Source organism: Malus domestica, chromosome 10 (assembly GCF_042453785.1).
Source record: "Malus domestica chromosome 10, GDT2T_hap1".
Lineage (NCBI taxonomy): Eukaryota > Viridiplantae > Streptophyta > Magnoliopsida > Rosales > Rosaceae > Malus > Malus domestica.
The window spans coordinates 38,307,126-38,322,359 of record NC_091670.1 but is presented as its reverse complement, the minus strand read 5'-3'; the positions used below and the strand labels follow the sequence as shown (position 1 = coordinate 38,322,359).

General features: G+C 35.5%; 1 pseudogene; it reads left to right on the top strand.

The window, feature by feature from the left end:
• The first annotated feature begins 5,030 nt into the window (after nucleotides 1–5,030).
• On the top strand, nucleotides 5,031–12,562 carry LOC114827762 (probable leucine-rich repeat receptor-like serine/threonine-protein kinase At3g14840; annotated as a pseudogene).
• Nucleotides 12,563–15,234: the final 2,672 nt, after the last annotated feature.

The following is a 15,234-nucleotide window of genomic DNA, read 5'->3' as shown; positions in this document are numbered from 1 at the left end:
GAAACTCATTTTTCTAGAACCAAACGCCTCCTAACTTGCTATGCATGTATGCATGAATTTGACCAAAGCGACCATGCAAGTGTATATGAATACTTGAATATATATAGACGCAACATTGATTTTACATTCCTTTTGATGAATTTTCAGAAGACAAGGTTTGTTACGCGGAGTACTTAGGGCTGGTTTGGTATTGCTGTGCTTTGAAAAAAAAGTTGCTGTGAGAATAAGCGGCTGTGCTGTGAGAATAAGCGGCTGTGAAATAAAGCCAGTAGAGTGTTTGGTAAACTTTTTTGTGAAAGTGCTTTTGGAAAAAAAAGCAGGATGATAGTGTGTCTTTTCATTAAAGGAGCACTATAGCTCTGTGTGCTTTGAAAAAACTGGTTTTTTTTCAAAGCAGCAAATAGCAGCTTCAGCTTTTCCTTTGATTTTCAGCTTATTCTCACAGCAGCTTCCAAAATAAGCCTTTTTTTTTCAGTTTACCAAACACAAAAATGACCCTCAACTTTTTTTCACAGTGGTTTTTTTTAAAATCACATCAATCCCAAACGGGGCCTTATTTTCTTCATGGTTTTGAGCTTTCCAGTCAAAGAAGTTAATCTACTTGCCGACACTTCTAACTCAAAGTCTACTTCTTTTCTTCACGGTTTTGAACTTTCCAGTCAAAGAAGATCAATCTAATCTAGTTGCCGACACATAAAAGTTAATAAACCAGAAAGATGGTTAATATTGGGAGGAAAGGAAGCAAAACACCTAAATAATTTTCACCAACGAAAAGGGAAAAATAACCTCACCAAGTGCCATGAAAAGTACTTGATTAAGTGTACCGGGGGTCACCTGCCAGCTGCTATGGGCCCACGTGCTCCTCATCTGCTGCCCAGACACTGTCCTGTTACATCCTGATTCCACCAGTGCTTTTCCTCATGTTACATCACAGTCAGTCAATGCTACTAATCACCATCCTATGGTTACTCGTGTGGAATTCAGTGCCCCAAACAACAGTCCGATAATACTGTTTCTGGTACTGTTAGCCACGCGCTTTTCTTGGCTCTCACTGCCATGGTTTCCTCATCTTCTACTGAACCTGCGTAGCGGCGTCTACGCTCGAGCTGTTCGTTCTTCGGAGCGGCGGGCCGCGATGACTGATGAATTGACACTTATTTGATCTTTCGTGCCTCTTCATCCCTCTCAAAAATCCTGTTGGTTGCAAGTGAGTTCTCAAAATTAAGTGGCATGTCGATGATACTATTGAGCGCTACAAGGCCCGCTTAGAGCAACTCCGCTCCTAAAAAAATGCATCAGCATCCCGCCTATTTAATCCACTCAATGAACAATGATAGATTCTAATAAACAATAATAAATCAAATGCATCTCCACTCCTAACAAAAAGTAGTCTAGTCAATTTTATTAAAATATTATTATTTTTATTATAAAATAATAATTTTATTTTTAATTTCTGACTATAAAAAAATATAATAATAATATTATTATTAAAATATTTTTATTTTCTCATCTTCCACATCTCCTCCTCGTCCCCACCGCTGTCCACCCCTGCACTTGCCTTCCATTCCCACCGCCGCCTCCAAACCTCCTCCTCCCATCCTCCGACGCCGTTGCCATCCTGTCCTTTAAATCCTCCATAACAACTCCCTCTCTGGTGCCAAAAAAAAAAAAGTGGCTGACGTTAGCCTACGTCATGTAGGTCGTCCTATGGGTCTATCGATTCTCTGCCCTCCTGTTTGTGTGGTCACGGTTAAGTCACGTCAACATTTTATATTACTATTTCTTTTTGTCTTATTATATCTATAAAAAAAATAATATAAAATATTGATATGACTTAACCATGATCACACAAAATAAGAGGACATAGGAAATGGGAGGGCAGAGAATCTGCCTCTGTTTGGACGATGCGGCTAAGATTTGTTCAGTGATATTTTTTGGTAAGCACGCCTCAAGTCTTCGGATCAGTAAGATAAAAACTTCATTCACTATAGTTGGATGGCAAATCATTCAATCAATATAACTTATAAAAAAATGATGAAAAGAAAGAAAAGGCTCATTGTTATAAAAATGTTGATCCATATTAAGGACACAAGTTAAACAAAGTGGTTACTAATCCAAGGGTCATTACTTTACTTAGGCACCAACATTCAAGGTAGGGCTGGAAAAAAATCTCAAAAATCCCAAACCGAACCAAAAAATTCCTGAAACCAAACCGAAAAAATCCCAAACCGAAATTCCCGAAAATTTCGGTACCCAATACCGAACCGATCCCGAAATTTCGGTACGAGAATTGGTCTCAAGTTTTTGGGATTTCGGTATTCCCAAACCGAACAAAAAAAAAAAATATATATATATATATTGTTTAATTTTTAAATATATATTTAGAATTTTAATAGCCGTCCGATTCTGTTGAGATTTAATCTCAACCATTGAATATAAATTTGATTATTTGATTATTTGATACCTTGCCCCTCCTTAATAATTCTTCATCTGGATGGTTCACATATACATTGAGATGAAAGATTCATGTGCTATATAGAAATTTAAGCTGGCGTATTATTTTTTACGCTACAATTGTACTTACTGGTTCTTTTTCCTTCCATCCATTATTACATCCATTTTTATTTACTGGTGTACACGGACTCAAATTTGTGCACAAATTAGTACAAACATGCCTTGCCATTTGATTGGCATATTAGTAGAAACAAATTGGCAAATTGAGCCCAAAAGCATAATATGTCAAATTTTAGTCCAAAAGCCCAAAACCATTTCAGGATTCCCGATTTGTCCCAAAATCCCGAAACAATTTCAGGATTCCCAAAAATTGGGATTCCCGAAAATTTGGTTTGGGATCGGTATTGAAATTGGGATTCCCGAAAATTTCGGTTTGGGAATCGGGACAAGGGTTTCGGTATGGGATCCCACACCGAACCACCCCTAATTCAAGGGGTTCATTATTTTGAAAAGGCTTATTTTTAGTTACACTTTTTGGAAATCGATTTTAATCTCGTTTTACTCTCTATAACTCAAAAGTCACCAATTTACTTCCTGAAACTCATAATTCGTTCCACTTTACCCCCTGAAACTCTATTTTGATCCCATTGTGCCTTCTGAAACTTGAAAGTCATCTCTATAAAACTCAAAATTCATTCCACGTTGCCTTAAATGTGTTAATTTCTCATGTAAGTTTGATTTGGGTGCGGCAGACTAATCAATTTATTTTTAATTTTTTTTATCTCTTCAATTTCTTTTAAACTTAATATTCTCTGATTGTTTATAATGGAGATTTATAATCAAATCTATGGTACATGTAGTATAGTCGTGTTGGGTGTTTGGTCCCGCATATGCTTTAAGAGGCGACTTATAAGTTTTAGACAAAAAAGAGAGTCCACAAGTCCAAGTAAAACAAATTTTGAGTTTCAGAAAGTAAAGTAGTGCTTTTTGAGTTATAGAGGGCAAACTGAGATCAAAATAAAGTTCCGGGAACATAGCTAAAAATAAGCCTTTTAAAAAAGGACAAAGACTTTAAAAAAAGGACAAAGAAAAGGACTTGGATTGTCTGCCCTCTTAGTTATGGTGCCCTTCCATGCCCTTCTATTTTGTGCGGTCACGGTTAAGCCACGTCAATATTTTATATTAATTTTTTAATAAGATAATAAGACAAAAAATAATAAAAATATAAAATATTAACGTGGCTTAACCGTGACCGCACAAAATAGGAGGGCATGGAAGGGCACCACAACTAGGAGGGCAGACAATTCAAGTCCCAAAGAAAACACCTTGGACAATAATGTGAAGAACTGGGGGACTAGCCTATATAGACTTGCAAGTCAATGACGTGAATTGTATTTGTACGTTCTAACTTCTAATCAAAGGGCCGGGAGGAGGGACCCTTTATTAGTTAACAAGATTGAAATTGATCAGAGGAATAATCTGGATGATATTTGCTATAAAGTCAGGTGGGTTGGGTTGGGGGCTCATATCAAATGTAATGCTAGCTAGAAGAAAATGGCAAGATTTCTCATCATGCTCACATTGATCTTTTGCTTCTCCTCATCATCAACAGTCAAAATTGAAGCACAGTCTCAATCTGATCCTAAAGAAGGTAGCAAGTCACTCTTATTCTTCTTTTCTTTTTACTTCTTAATTTATTCAAGGGCATTTTATGTTCAAGTCATTCTATTGACCATGTGAAATCCCACGTTGGGGAATTAAGAAGTTTGCACGTGTTTATGAAGAGTTGAGTTACTTTCTCATATTGCCAGTTGATTTTCATGAGCGGGCTTAATCTTTAGTTGAGATCTTGAATTATTTTATTTTATATTTTATATGTAGTGGTGAGTGTGTTTTTCTTTCTACTTTACTATTTTGTTTATTGTATTAGAAAAACTGAAAATACTGTATCATTGATGAAGCTCAGTGCAATAGTTTTCCTCTTTGATTAGAGAATTTGTAGAAGATTTTAGTCTTTCTCAAACTTGTTTGGGTAAAGACTACACCAGTGTAAGAGCAATCCTAGGTCAATTCTCTTGTTTCTATAAGTTGTTAGATTAAATAAATCAAAATAGAATTAAGGACAGACAATAAGAGCTTGAAAACCATTTCCCTTTTTGTTATTGTTCAAGTTGGTAATTTTATTAATTGTTCAAGTTGGCATTTTTTTTAATATTTAAGTTGGTAATACCAAAAATCTATCATTTGGAGCTTCACTTTTTCTTGAATTATAATTATAATTTTTTTTATATGGAAGTCTGGATATTTTATGTTGTTGAATCGAAGAGATCATAATGCTCAGTGCCAAAGTTGGTCTCATTGATTTCGAATTTTCCTATTGCTCAACTACATACTATTTAAGAAAAATGATCTTTTCTTAAACGTGTACTTTTTCTATAAAAAAAATTTATATGATTTCCCTTTGTGTACTTTTCCACAAAAAAAAAAATTATATGAATTCCTTTGATTCTTGAATAAACTCTGTTTCATTTTAGTAAAATAGAATTTCTAATGGATTTTATTTGTGGGCGCACTAAAGGAAATAGCTAAACAAATTGGGAAAAAAGACTGGAACTTCAGCATAGACCCATGCATCAATGACACAAATTGGGCTACCCCAAAATCTGCTAACTTGCCTCACTACAACAACACTGTCATCTGCAACTGCTCCACGCCTGATGGTTTTTGCCATGTTGTCAGCATGTATGCCAACTTTTCTTTTGAACAGAAGCCATAGTGCTAATTCATTGAAAAAAATATTACAACATAATTACAAGGGTGCTATAACCAAGTATAACTTTATCAGTGACCCAAATCTTTAATTTGGAGAGAATAAGCGCACAAGCACGCTTAATTAATCCCTTATATGGCAACACAGTGAACAAATAAACACACAAAAACTATCGGTATAGATTTTCCACAATAGATCAGTGATGGCAGATCCAAAAAGGAGCACAAAAGCTATCACTAAGAAGTGAGGCCACACAAACTGGTAGGCGGCACAAATATACACAAAACATAACTAAACCGAGAAGGAAATCACTGTCGGCTTGTCTCCACAACCACATCTGCAATGCCACCGGATCAGAACCAGCGCGCCACTATAATGCAGGCATAAAATTTGATTTTGTTTTGTGATAACTGTTGAATTAATGGCCACAAGTGTCCAAAAAAAAACTTTCGGCTAATAAACAAACCAAAATAAAAAAAGGTGAAAGACATCATGATGAGGAGGCATCATGATTATGTTTGTTGAAAAGAAAAGTTGATGGTCATGATGATGTTTTTGAATTTTTTATTGGGTGATGATGATGGATGAATGTTAGTATACGGAAGTGAGAAAGAGAGAGGAATGATAGAGCACCATTTTCTGTTTTGTAGTCCATCTTTGAGAGAGCAAAGAGAGCTGCAGAGAGCAGAAAACTGAGAGCAGAAAGAGAAGAAAGAAATGTGATTTCTTTCTTTGTTGGTACTCACTCAATCAAAGTTGTATTTGTGTATTAGCTTTGAGCTTTGTATAGAGAGGAAATTATTCACTATATTTCCCTCTCTATTTGTTTCTTTGGTGAGTGAGAGTTATTGGGTGTATTGGGTTATTTGGGTTGTGAGATTGCCAACACTTTGTAAACTCCCATTTGGTTGATAGTGGATTATTGGGTGAGCTCCTACTGCTCCGAGGACGTACTCCAGTTACACTGACTGTTGAGGAACCTCGTTAAAATCTTGGTGTTCTTTTATATTTTGTTCTTGCATTTTCATTTGAGATATTATCTGTGGGTTAGATTGAGTTGGTTCCAACGGGTTTGGTGCTGTCCTAGCACAACAATAACAACAATAACATTATGTACGCCTGCAGGTGTTTGTAATAACATTACGGATTCGAAGACTGAATTTTCGGTTGCTATATATAATTCCCTTCATTGTTCATTAGGATAGATATAAAATATTAGGATTCCTTTTGCTTCAGTGTTTAAAGGTTGTGAGCTCTTGACATTTTTGTGATACAGTTTTCTCATGGGGCAAGATCTTGCTGGTGTAGTTCCACCATCAATTGCAAAGTTACCCTACCTAAAGAAAGTGTAAGGAAACATTTTCAGCCTTATATTTTGAAATCTATTATCTGAAAAGGTGTTTTTACATCATTTTCTCAAATGTTGGCGTAAGATTACTAATATCTTTGCTATTGTTTACAGTGATTTCTCCCAGAACTACCTCAGCGGTACTATACCGCGTGAATGGGCTTCTACGAAGTTGGAAGTTCTGTAAGTGACTTGCCAACTTCATATAAGGGTACATTAATGCAGAAGGATCAGTGACATAAAAAGAGTACATCAATTGAATTATGATTAACAAAATGAGTACATTAATGCAGGTCCATTAATGTGAACAACTTATCGGGACCGATCCCTGGCTACTTGGGATACATTACCAGCCTAAAATATATGTATGCTCTGGTTTGATCTCTCATTACGAGCTCATATTAATTGTAAAAATGAATTTTACGTCACTCTGTTTAGTGTACTGTGATGACTGATGAAGGAGAATTATGTTTTCAGGAACTTACAGAATAACATGTTGTCTGGAACTGTTCCTCATGAGCTTGGGAAATTGGTTAACTTGAACAATCTGTAAGCTTTTGTGCAATTTCTAGATAACTTGAATAAGAAATACCAGTACTGATAAATTGAAATTGGTGTCTATATATAGCATTCTGAATGAAAACTATCTGACGGGAGAGCTGCCTGGGTCTCTTACTAAGCTGACTGAGTTAACAGAACTGTACGTATTTGTACCCTTTTTCTTTCTTATTGTAAATCTGTTAGAAATCTTCGGGATTTATTGTAATTCCCTAATTGCATTTATGCAGTAGAATTAGCAGTAACAGCTTCACTGGAAAAATACCTGATTATTTTCAAAGCTGGAAGCATCTTCAGAAACTGTGAGCAAAAAACAATATTTTCCTATGACATATTCGAAATTGTTAGGGTATATAATTTCTGTTGTAACATCTATCCGTTTCGACTTCTGTTGTTCACAATTGTTAAGTGATTTTCCTTTTCCATCTTCAAAATTTTTAAGACATATATCTTTTCTAGTGTAACATCTTATTCGTTTTGAATTCCGTTGTTGACAGAGAGATCCAAGCTAGTGGCTTCCAAGGTCCAATTCCATCGAGCATTTCCGTCTTAAGTAATTTAAAAGAACTGTGAGTTCTGAATGTAATTCTAAGTTCCATTATCACTAAAGAACCTTGATCTGCCTTTAAAAAATTATCATAACTCTCTCACTGGTGATTCTTTTTCTTTTCCTTTTCTTAAAAATGATTCACGGTGTGATGTAATGCAGAAGGATCAGTGACATAAAAAGTGGTGGTTCAAAATTTCCACCCTTGAGTCGTATGACAAACATGCAACGTTTGTAAGTTGTGAAAGTACTGTATTTTCTTGTAATTTTAGAATAATCAATACTTAGTGCACTTTTGCTAATATATAGTTATGTTGCAGAATGCTGAGGAGGTGTAACTTATATGGACCTATCCCCGCTTATATGGCAGCATTGACAAACTTGAAAATATTGTGATACTACTGTTCTTCATTTTTCATATTTTTTACTTGTTCAATTGATATCTTCTTGTTCACGAGTTGGCTAATGAGTTCATTCTCTTCAGTTAAGCATCCAATTAGTGATTGGGTTCATGTAACATAGTTTTAGTTATTTTCTTGCAGAGATCTCAGTTTCAATAGATTGGAAGGAAATATTCCTGATATGGCAGCTCTGTCAAACTTGCAGTGGATGTAAGAAACAACAAAATTTCTTAGTTATTTGTTTAGATAGTCAATATTTCGTCCGTGTAACCACCCGTCTGGAACAGTAACTATATAGTTTAACTAAATGTGACCATGTAATTGTTTTTGGAATAGATATCTCACAAGCAACTTGCTCACTGGGTCTATTCCAGACTGGATCAAGCTCAAAAATACTAGAACGTATGTTCCCTATCATATTATCGGATTGCTTGAGTTTGTTTTCCATTGAATCCGGCAGCAATATATTCTTCAAATTCATTATAATGTTTTACACATAACGGGAACACATGCTTCGGGCGTACTGTTTGCGTATGTGATAAATAACTAGCAAGATTAACAGAAGCATAATTTGTGCCTCTTGAAACATTTGGCTGACCAATGACTAAGATTTTCTGTCATTAAATAATCTTTTTAGCACACAACTTTATACGTACTTTAACATTTACTTTTCTATTAGAGGCCGGTAAAATGGCTTACAAAGTTACTGTATGTGTGTGCAGCCAGATAGATCTTTCTTACAATAATTTTTCTCAGACCTCCGAGCCAACTACTTGTAGAGAACAGTTGTGAGAACAGTTTTCTTTTAGTTAACATGCTCAGCACATTTCACTGTTTTCACTCACCTGAGTCACCTCTAATTTTCTTTTGGACCTAACTGATGATTTCTCATGTATATATCAGGAACTTGTTCAAAAGCTTTTCTGGACGAGACAACTCGTAACACTTCTAACTCGATTAGTCTTCAACAGTGAAGAGATTTTCTTTTCCTTTTCATTATGTGGACTTCAGATTTACATAAGCTAATTTTACTACACTAATGTAGATTATCTGGAGGGTGCCTCGAAACTTTTTCGTGTCCAAAAGGTAAACTGTAACATCCCACATCGCTCAGGGGAGTGATCCTTAAATGTATATTCCCATCCCTACCTAGCACGAGGCTTTTTGGGAGCTCACTGGCTTCGGGTTCCGTAGGAACTCCGAAGTTAAGCAAGAAGGGGCCAGAGCATTCCCAGGATGGGTGACCCACTGGGAAGTTGCTCGTGAGTTCCTAGAAACAAAATCATGAGGGCGTGGTCGGGGCCCAAAGCGGACAATATCGTGCTACGGTGGTGGAGCGGGCCCGGGAAGTGATCCGCCCCTGGCCGGGATGTGACATAAACAACATATCTTTTAGATTTTAAATATGATAGTATGTTATACTTTATAGTTACCCAACTGGGATAATTACAGTTTTCATCAAAGAAATGATGGGAAAGGGTATTTTTCTATAATCTGATTATAACTGATATATATTGATTATCTTTGAAGAGGAGTACTCATTACATATTAACTGTGGAGGAAGTAAAACCACCATTGGAGGAATTATATTTGAAGAGGATCAAGACCTGGGGGGTGATGCAAAATTTGTTCCGGTGATACCTAACTGGGGAATCAGTTCCACTGGATTGTTTTGGGATGTTAACACCACGGCTTATGACTACATAGCAAATAATATGTCCATACTTGAAATGAACAACTCGGAGTAGTACACGAGCGCACGCCTATCGCCTCTTTCTCTCACATATTATGCACGCTGCCTGGGAAATGGAAATTATACCGTGAAACTCCATTTTTCAGAGATAATAATCAGAGGCAATAAATCATTTTACAGTTTTGGAAGACGGATATTTGATGTCTACATTCAGGTAGTTAATCACACCTTATTTTGTGCACTCTATATGCTACTGAAGATGAATTCTCTGATTGATAAAGTTTTTCACAGGAGAAACTAGTGTGGAAGGATTTTGACATAGAAAAGGAAGCACATGGGGTGGACAGGGTAGTCATTAAGGAACTTAAAGCAGTTGATGTTAAGGATAGAACTTTACTGATCCGGTTTCATTGGTCAGGGAAAGGGACAACAACCTCCCCAAAGAGAGGAACATATGGTCCTCTTATATCAGCTATCTCTGTAGACTCTGGTATCTTCTAAAGTTGGAACTTTTAACACACACTCTCTCTCTCTCTCTCTCAACCCAAAGCTTTGTTTAAATTAGAGTGGAAAAAGTAATCAAATGTAAAGTTTGTTTACTTTGGATTGATATGCCCTATGTATATATGGCTGTAGATCATAGATAGAAGAAGCCTTTATATATCGCTCGTGACTTTGTTTTTTCATTTCTTTTTTCAAATTATGTAGACTTCAAGCCTCCTCTCAGCAGTAGCAAAAGCAAGATGCCTATTGTGGTTGGAACTGCAGTTGGAGCTTCGGTTGTGTGCCTCATTTTCTTGACTTTAGGCATTCTTTGGTGGAGATGTTGTCCAGATAGCATGACATCAAGGGAAAAAGGTACTACTAAGCTACTGTGAAAGCTTCATGCAGTACCTTGGTCTCAGTCTTTCAAATTCCATGTTGCTAGGGAATACACTCTCAGGCTCTAAGTTCAAAAGAAGTATTGTAAGTGCATAAGATATTACCAATATTTGACGTTGTTCTTTGGACAGCTCTAAGAGGGCTGGATCTGCAAACTGGTTTTTTCACCTTCAGGCAAATTAAAGCTGCCACTAATAACTTCGATCCAAAAAACAAAATTGGAGAAGGCGGTTTTGGGTCTGTCTACAAGGTGCCGTACAATTCCAACCCGCGTATTTTCCTCTATTTTTGCATGTCGTCAGTTAACTATTTGGCTTTTCGTAAAATGCAGGGTGTATTGGTGGATGGTACTATAATCGCGGTTAAGCAACTATCATCAAAATCAAAGCAAGGAAACCGGGAGTTTGTGAATGAAATAGGCATGATATCCGCCTTGCATCATCCAAATCTTGTTAGATTGTATGGATGTTGTATTGAATCAAACCAATATTGTTGGTATATGAATATATGGAAAATAATAGCCTGGCACATACTTTGTTCGGTAAGTTTAATTATCAAGTTTAGTAACAAAACTTCACAGGAATGGTGAATTAAAATGACCTGGAAATTCATGTTTGCTTCAGGCCCAGAGGAAGGTCCTTTAAAGCTGGATTGGCCTACGAGGGAGAAAATATGCATAGGTATAGCGAGAGGTCTGGCTTTTTTGCATGAGGAGTCGGCACTGAAGGTTGTACACCGAGACATTAAAACTACAAATATACTGCTAGACCAAGACCTCAACGCAAAGATCTCCGACTTCGGTTTGGCCAAACTTGACGATGAGGAGAACACCCACATTAGCACCAGAGTTGCTGGAACCATGTAAGCGTGCTGCTACTATATTCTATATTCTTATTTATTGAAATGTCGCCTCAAACTTCTGTTGCGTCTAAGTCCTTAATTGAAACTGAATTTATTGTGCAGAGGATACATGGTTCCGGAATATGCACTATGGGGTTATTTGACATATAAAGCAGATGTTTACAGTTTTGGTGTGGTTGCATTGGAAATTGCTGCTGGAAAGAACAACATGAAATATCAACCAAATGAGAACTTCGTATGCCTTCTGGATTGGGTAAGATCTTCATTCTAAGACCGTGAGTATATGTCAAGGTTGAGGATCTAATCTCGCCTAGTCCTCTTATATCTGCTTATTTCAGGCTCTTGTATTACAACAAAAGGGGAACTTAATAGAGCTAGTGGATCCAAGGTTGGGGTCCGATTTCGATGTGGAAGAGGTGATTACAATGGTTAAGGTAGCTCTCTTATGCATCAATCCAGCACCAGCACTCAGGCCTACAATGTCTGAAGTAGTGAGCATGCTCGAAGGACGAACCCCTGTTTGTGAATCGGTCATGAACCCAAGTATCTACGGCGATGAACTGAGGTTAGCATCCTTGAGAAACCCGTTTGATCCGATTGCACAGCAGAGTACAAGTGAAACTCAGAGCCTTGTTGGTTCATCAGATGCAACGTTGATTCATTCTTCTGCAACTACGTCCTCAGATCTCTATAAAATTGGTCCTAGTAGTAGCACATTATCTTAGAAATGTAAACCTGTTATGCTCTCAACTATGCAAATGCTATTGTGTAATAATAAGTAGTACTATCACTTTGCAATATCAAAGCTTCAGCTACCTCCTAAGGGTTTGATATATTCGCGAAGTAGAAGCTTTAAGTGACAAAGCTGAGCAAGTGGAGAAAAAAAAAAGACCGTAATTTTTAAGTGATTCAAAGTCAGTCCTTCAATCTTTACGTATATAATTGTCAAGATCAAGCTGTCAATGTTTCCACTTCACATGGTTTTAATTCTAAGGAATTACAGCAGGGAGGAAAGGTTGAATATTGAAAGTTGGTCATTCTGGCTCAATTATTTATCACGGTCGCTTGTGTAATGTCTCGAATTTGTAACAAGTCAACTAGCTCTTAATTTATAGATATTTCTCTTCTAATGTCAACTTGATTTCAAATTTAATTCCCGGTTGGTAATTGTATGCATAAAAACACACACAATATTCATATTAGATAAACATAAAAAATAAGAGAAATATTAAAGAGACTCTCTCAGTGGGATTCTTCATGAATTCTCTATCACCTATCACCTCATGTTTTTTGTCCAATGTTTTATAATGTTGACACGAGAATTAACGTTAAATTGTGAGATATCTGAGAGTTCATAGAAAATTCTACTTTTAAGAGAATCCCTTTACTATTTCTCATAAAATAATAAAAACACATTACCATAGAGTATGTGATAACTGATTATCAATACCATACACAGATCATTACTTTAGAGTGTTTGGAAACTTTCAACAGAGACTTTGTACTGGTTTGGTACTGAGGTGCTTTTATAAAAATTGGGTATAAAAAAACTGAGCTCAAAAAGGTGTTTGGTAAACACTTAAAAATAACTTATTTTCACAGTTTTTGGTAAAAAAAAGCCGCAAATGTGAAGCAGCAAAAATAAGTTTATTTTCACAGCACATCAGAAACAGTTTTTTATTTCAAAGTACAGCAATACCAAACTAGCTGTGCAACTTTACTTCATACTTTTTTTCCTAAGAGAGTACTAGCCAGCAAAGCACGTCTAGCAAGACTGCTAGCAAAGCAGCACCTGATATTCTCATCCCAAACAACAGGAGCATTTTTACACACTACCATAATTATAGCGTATGTTTATCATACATCTGATTATTTACCACATGTTATTTCATTTATTACAAATTTGAAAAAGTAACATTTAATATGAAAGTTAACTAAGATTAAATAAAAAGATATATAGTAGATGATTAAGTAAACGATAGCATATAGTTATGACACTTTCCATCATCAATTCTAGTTGGGGTCCACTCCTTTAAAAGTAAAAATATAGAAATTGCACATTAAACTAACAAGGAGAGCTCACAAACAGTAAAGGGTTTCTTCTCCATTATGCTATCACTTCAGATCTCTTCCATCAAATCTTGTTAATTAACAAATTCAAATTTTTGGAATTTGATTCAACGGTTAAAGTTATTATAACTTTTAAATAAACTTTATATTTTTAATCTTTGAATCAAATTTTAATAGATCAAATTAGTTGATTGACAAGATTTGGTGGATGAGATCTAGAGAATATCCCTTTCCCCGTAAGACTTCTCTTTTTCATTTTACCCTTTTAAACTTTAATACCCATTAGTTCCTTTTTTTAAAGAAGTTCCTTTTTTAAGACTTCTCTTTTAGAATTTAAAGAAGTTCCCTTTTTTTTTTTTTTTTTTTTAAGTGGGTCTCAATAAGAAATTGATGATGGAATGAGAATGCCAGGTGCCTTCCGACTCTTGCTAGACTTGCTTTGCTAGCAAGTCTTGTTAGCAATTTGCTATTCCAAATTGAGAAATATTAAGGAAATTTTTTCAATAATATAACTCTCAATGGTCTTTCCATTATCTTATATTTTTAACATAATTTTCATGCTATTATTATAAAATTTTATGCTAAAAACATGAGATGTTGAAAGTCTATAGAAAGTTTGATTTTTAGAGAGTCTCCTGAACATTTATGATATTGAAAACTTTGAACTCTTTTCATATTATTGAAAACGTTGCAGTATATTGGAATTTTTTTTTTGGTCAAAGTTGCGTATTGGAAATTAGATGTGCATATTTAATTGCACCAGTTACCATGTGCGCCCAATGAATTAGACATTATCTTAATCTTTAATGAGATAAGGTATTTTGGGATGCACAATAGACCTCTCTAGCTAGTCCATGATTATTTTAAGTCAATATATTAATCAGAAATACTAACTTTATTAGTACGTATACATGTGATGGGAATCGATATTAATGTAAGAGCCGAAATATAATAAATATCTCCACATGCATATATAAAACGAACAAGAGAAACTTATATATGTATTTAAATCGTTAAAATGAACGTATCTCAAACTTATTATATTAGGTGTCAAGCTGCATAGTGCGTAGCCCTCATATGTTTCTTTTCTGTATTTGTTGTTTTTAATCCATTTTTTATATATTTTGTCCTTCTAAACATTTCCATTCGAGATTAATACTCAGTACTCATTTTTTTGGGTCAAATACTCGTAGTACTCATTCAATCATATATAATATATGTATCACCTATCCCAGATTGATACTCTTCTAGTTCCAACTTCCTATATATATTATTTCTAGTTGTTTTATTAGGAAACACTAATTTACTTAGGTATTTCTCCCTTTTGAAATATCTAGATTGATGACATAATTAACTTACTCATAAGACATCGAGTGATTAGTTTGAGATATCTTTAACGTCGCACTTGTATGTAAGTTCTTTTCGTATAACTGAAACCTCTTGAATATGTAAAATTAAATTTGTTAGCAAATTGTTTGCCTCCCCATGTTGAAGTTGATGGCTTTAATTAGGTTTACTTTTCTTGGCGATGGATCTCACAAATTGTTTGCGTCCCTCGTGTGAACTTGGTGGCTCTCACATCTTATTTCCATATATATGAAACAGACCAGCAGTCATCAGCGACTAGTATGTATTTCTCAGAGCACAGCC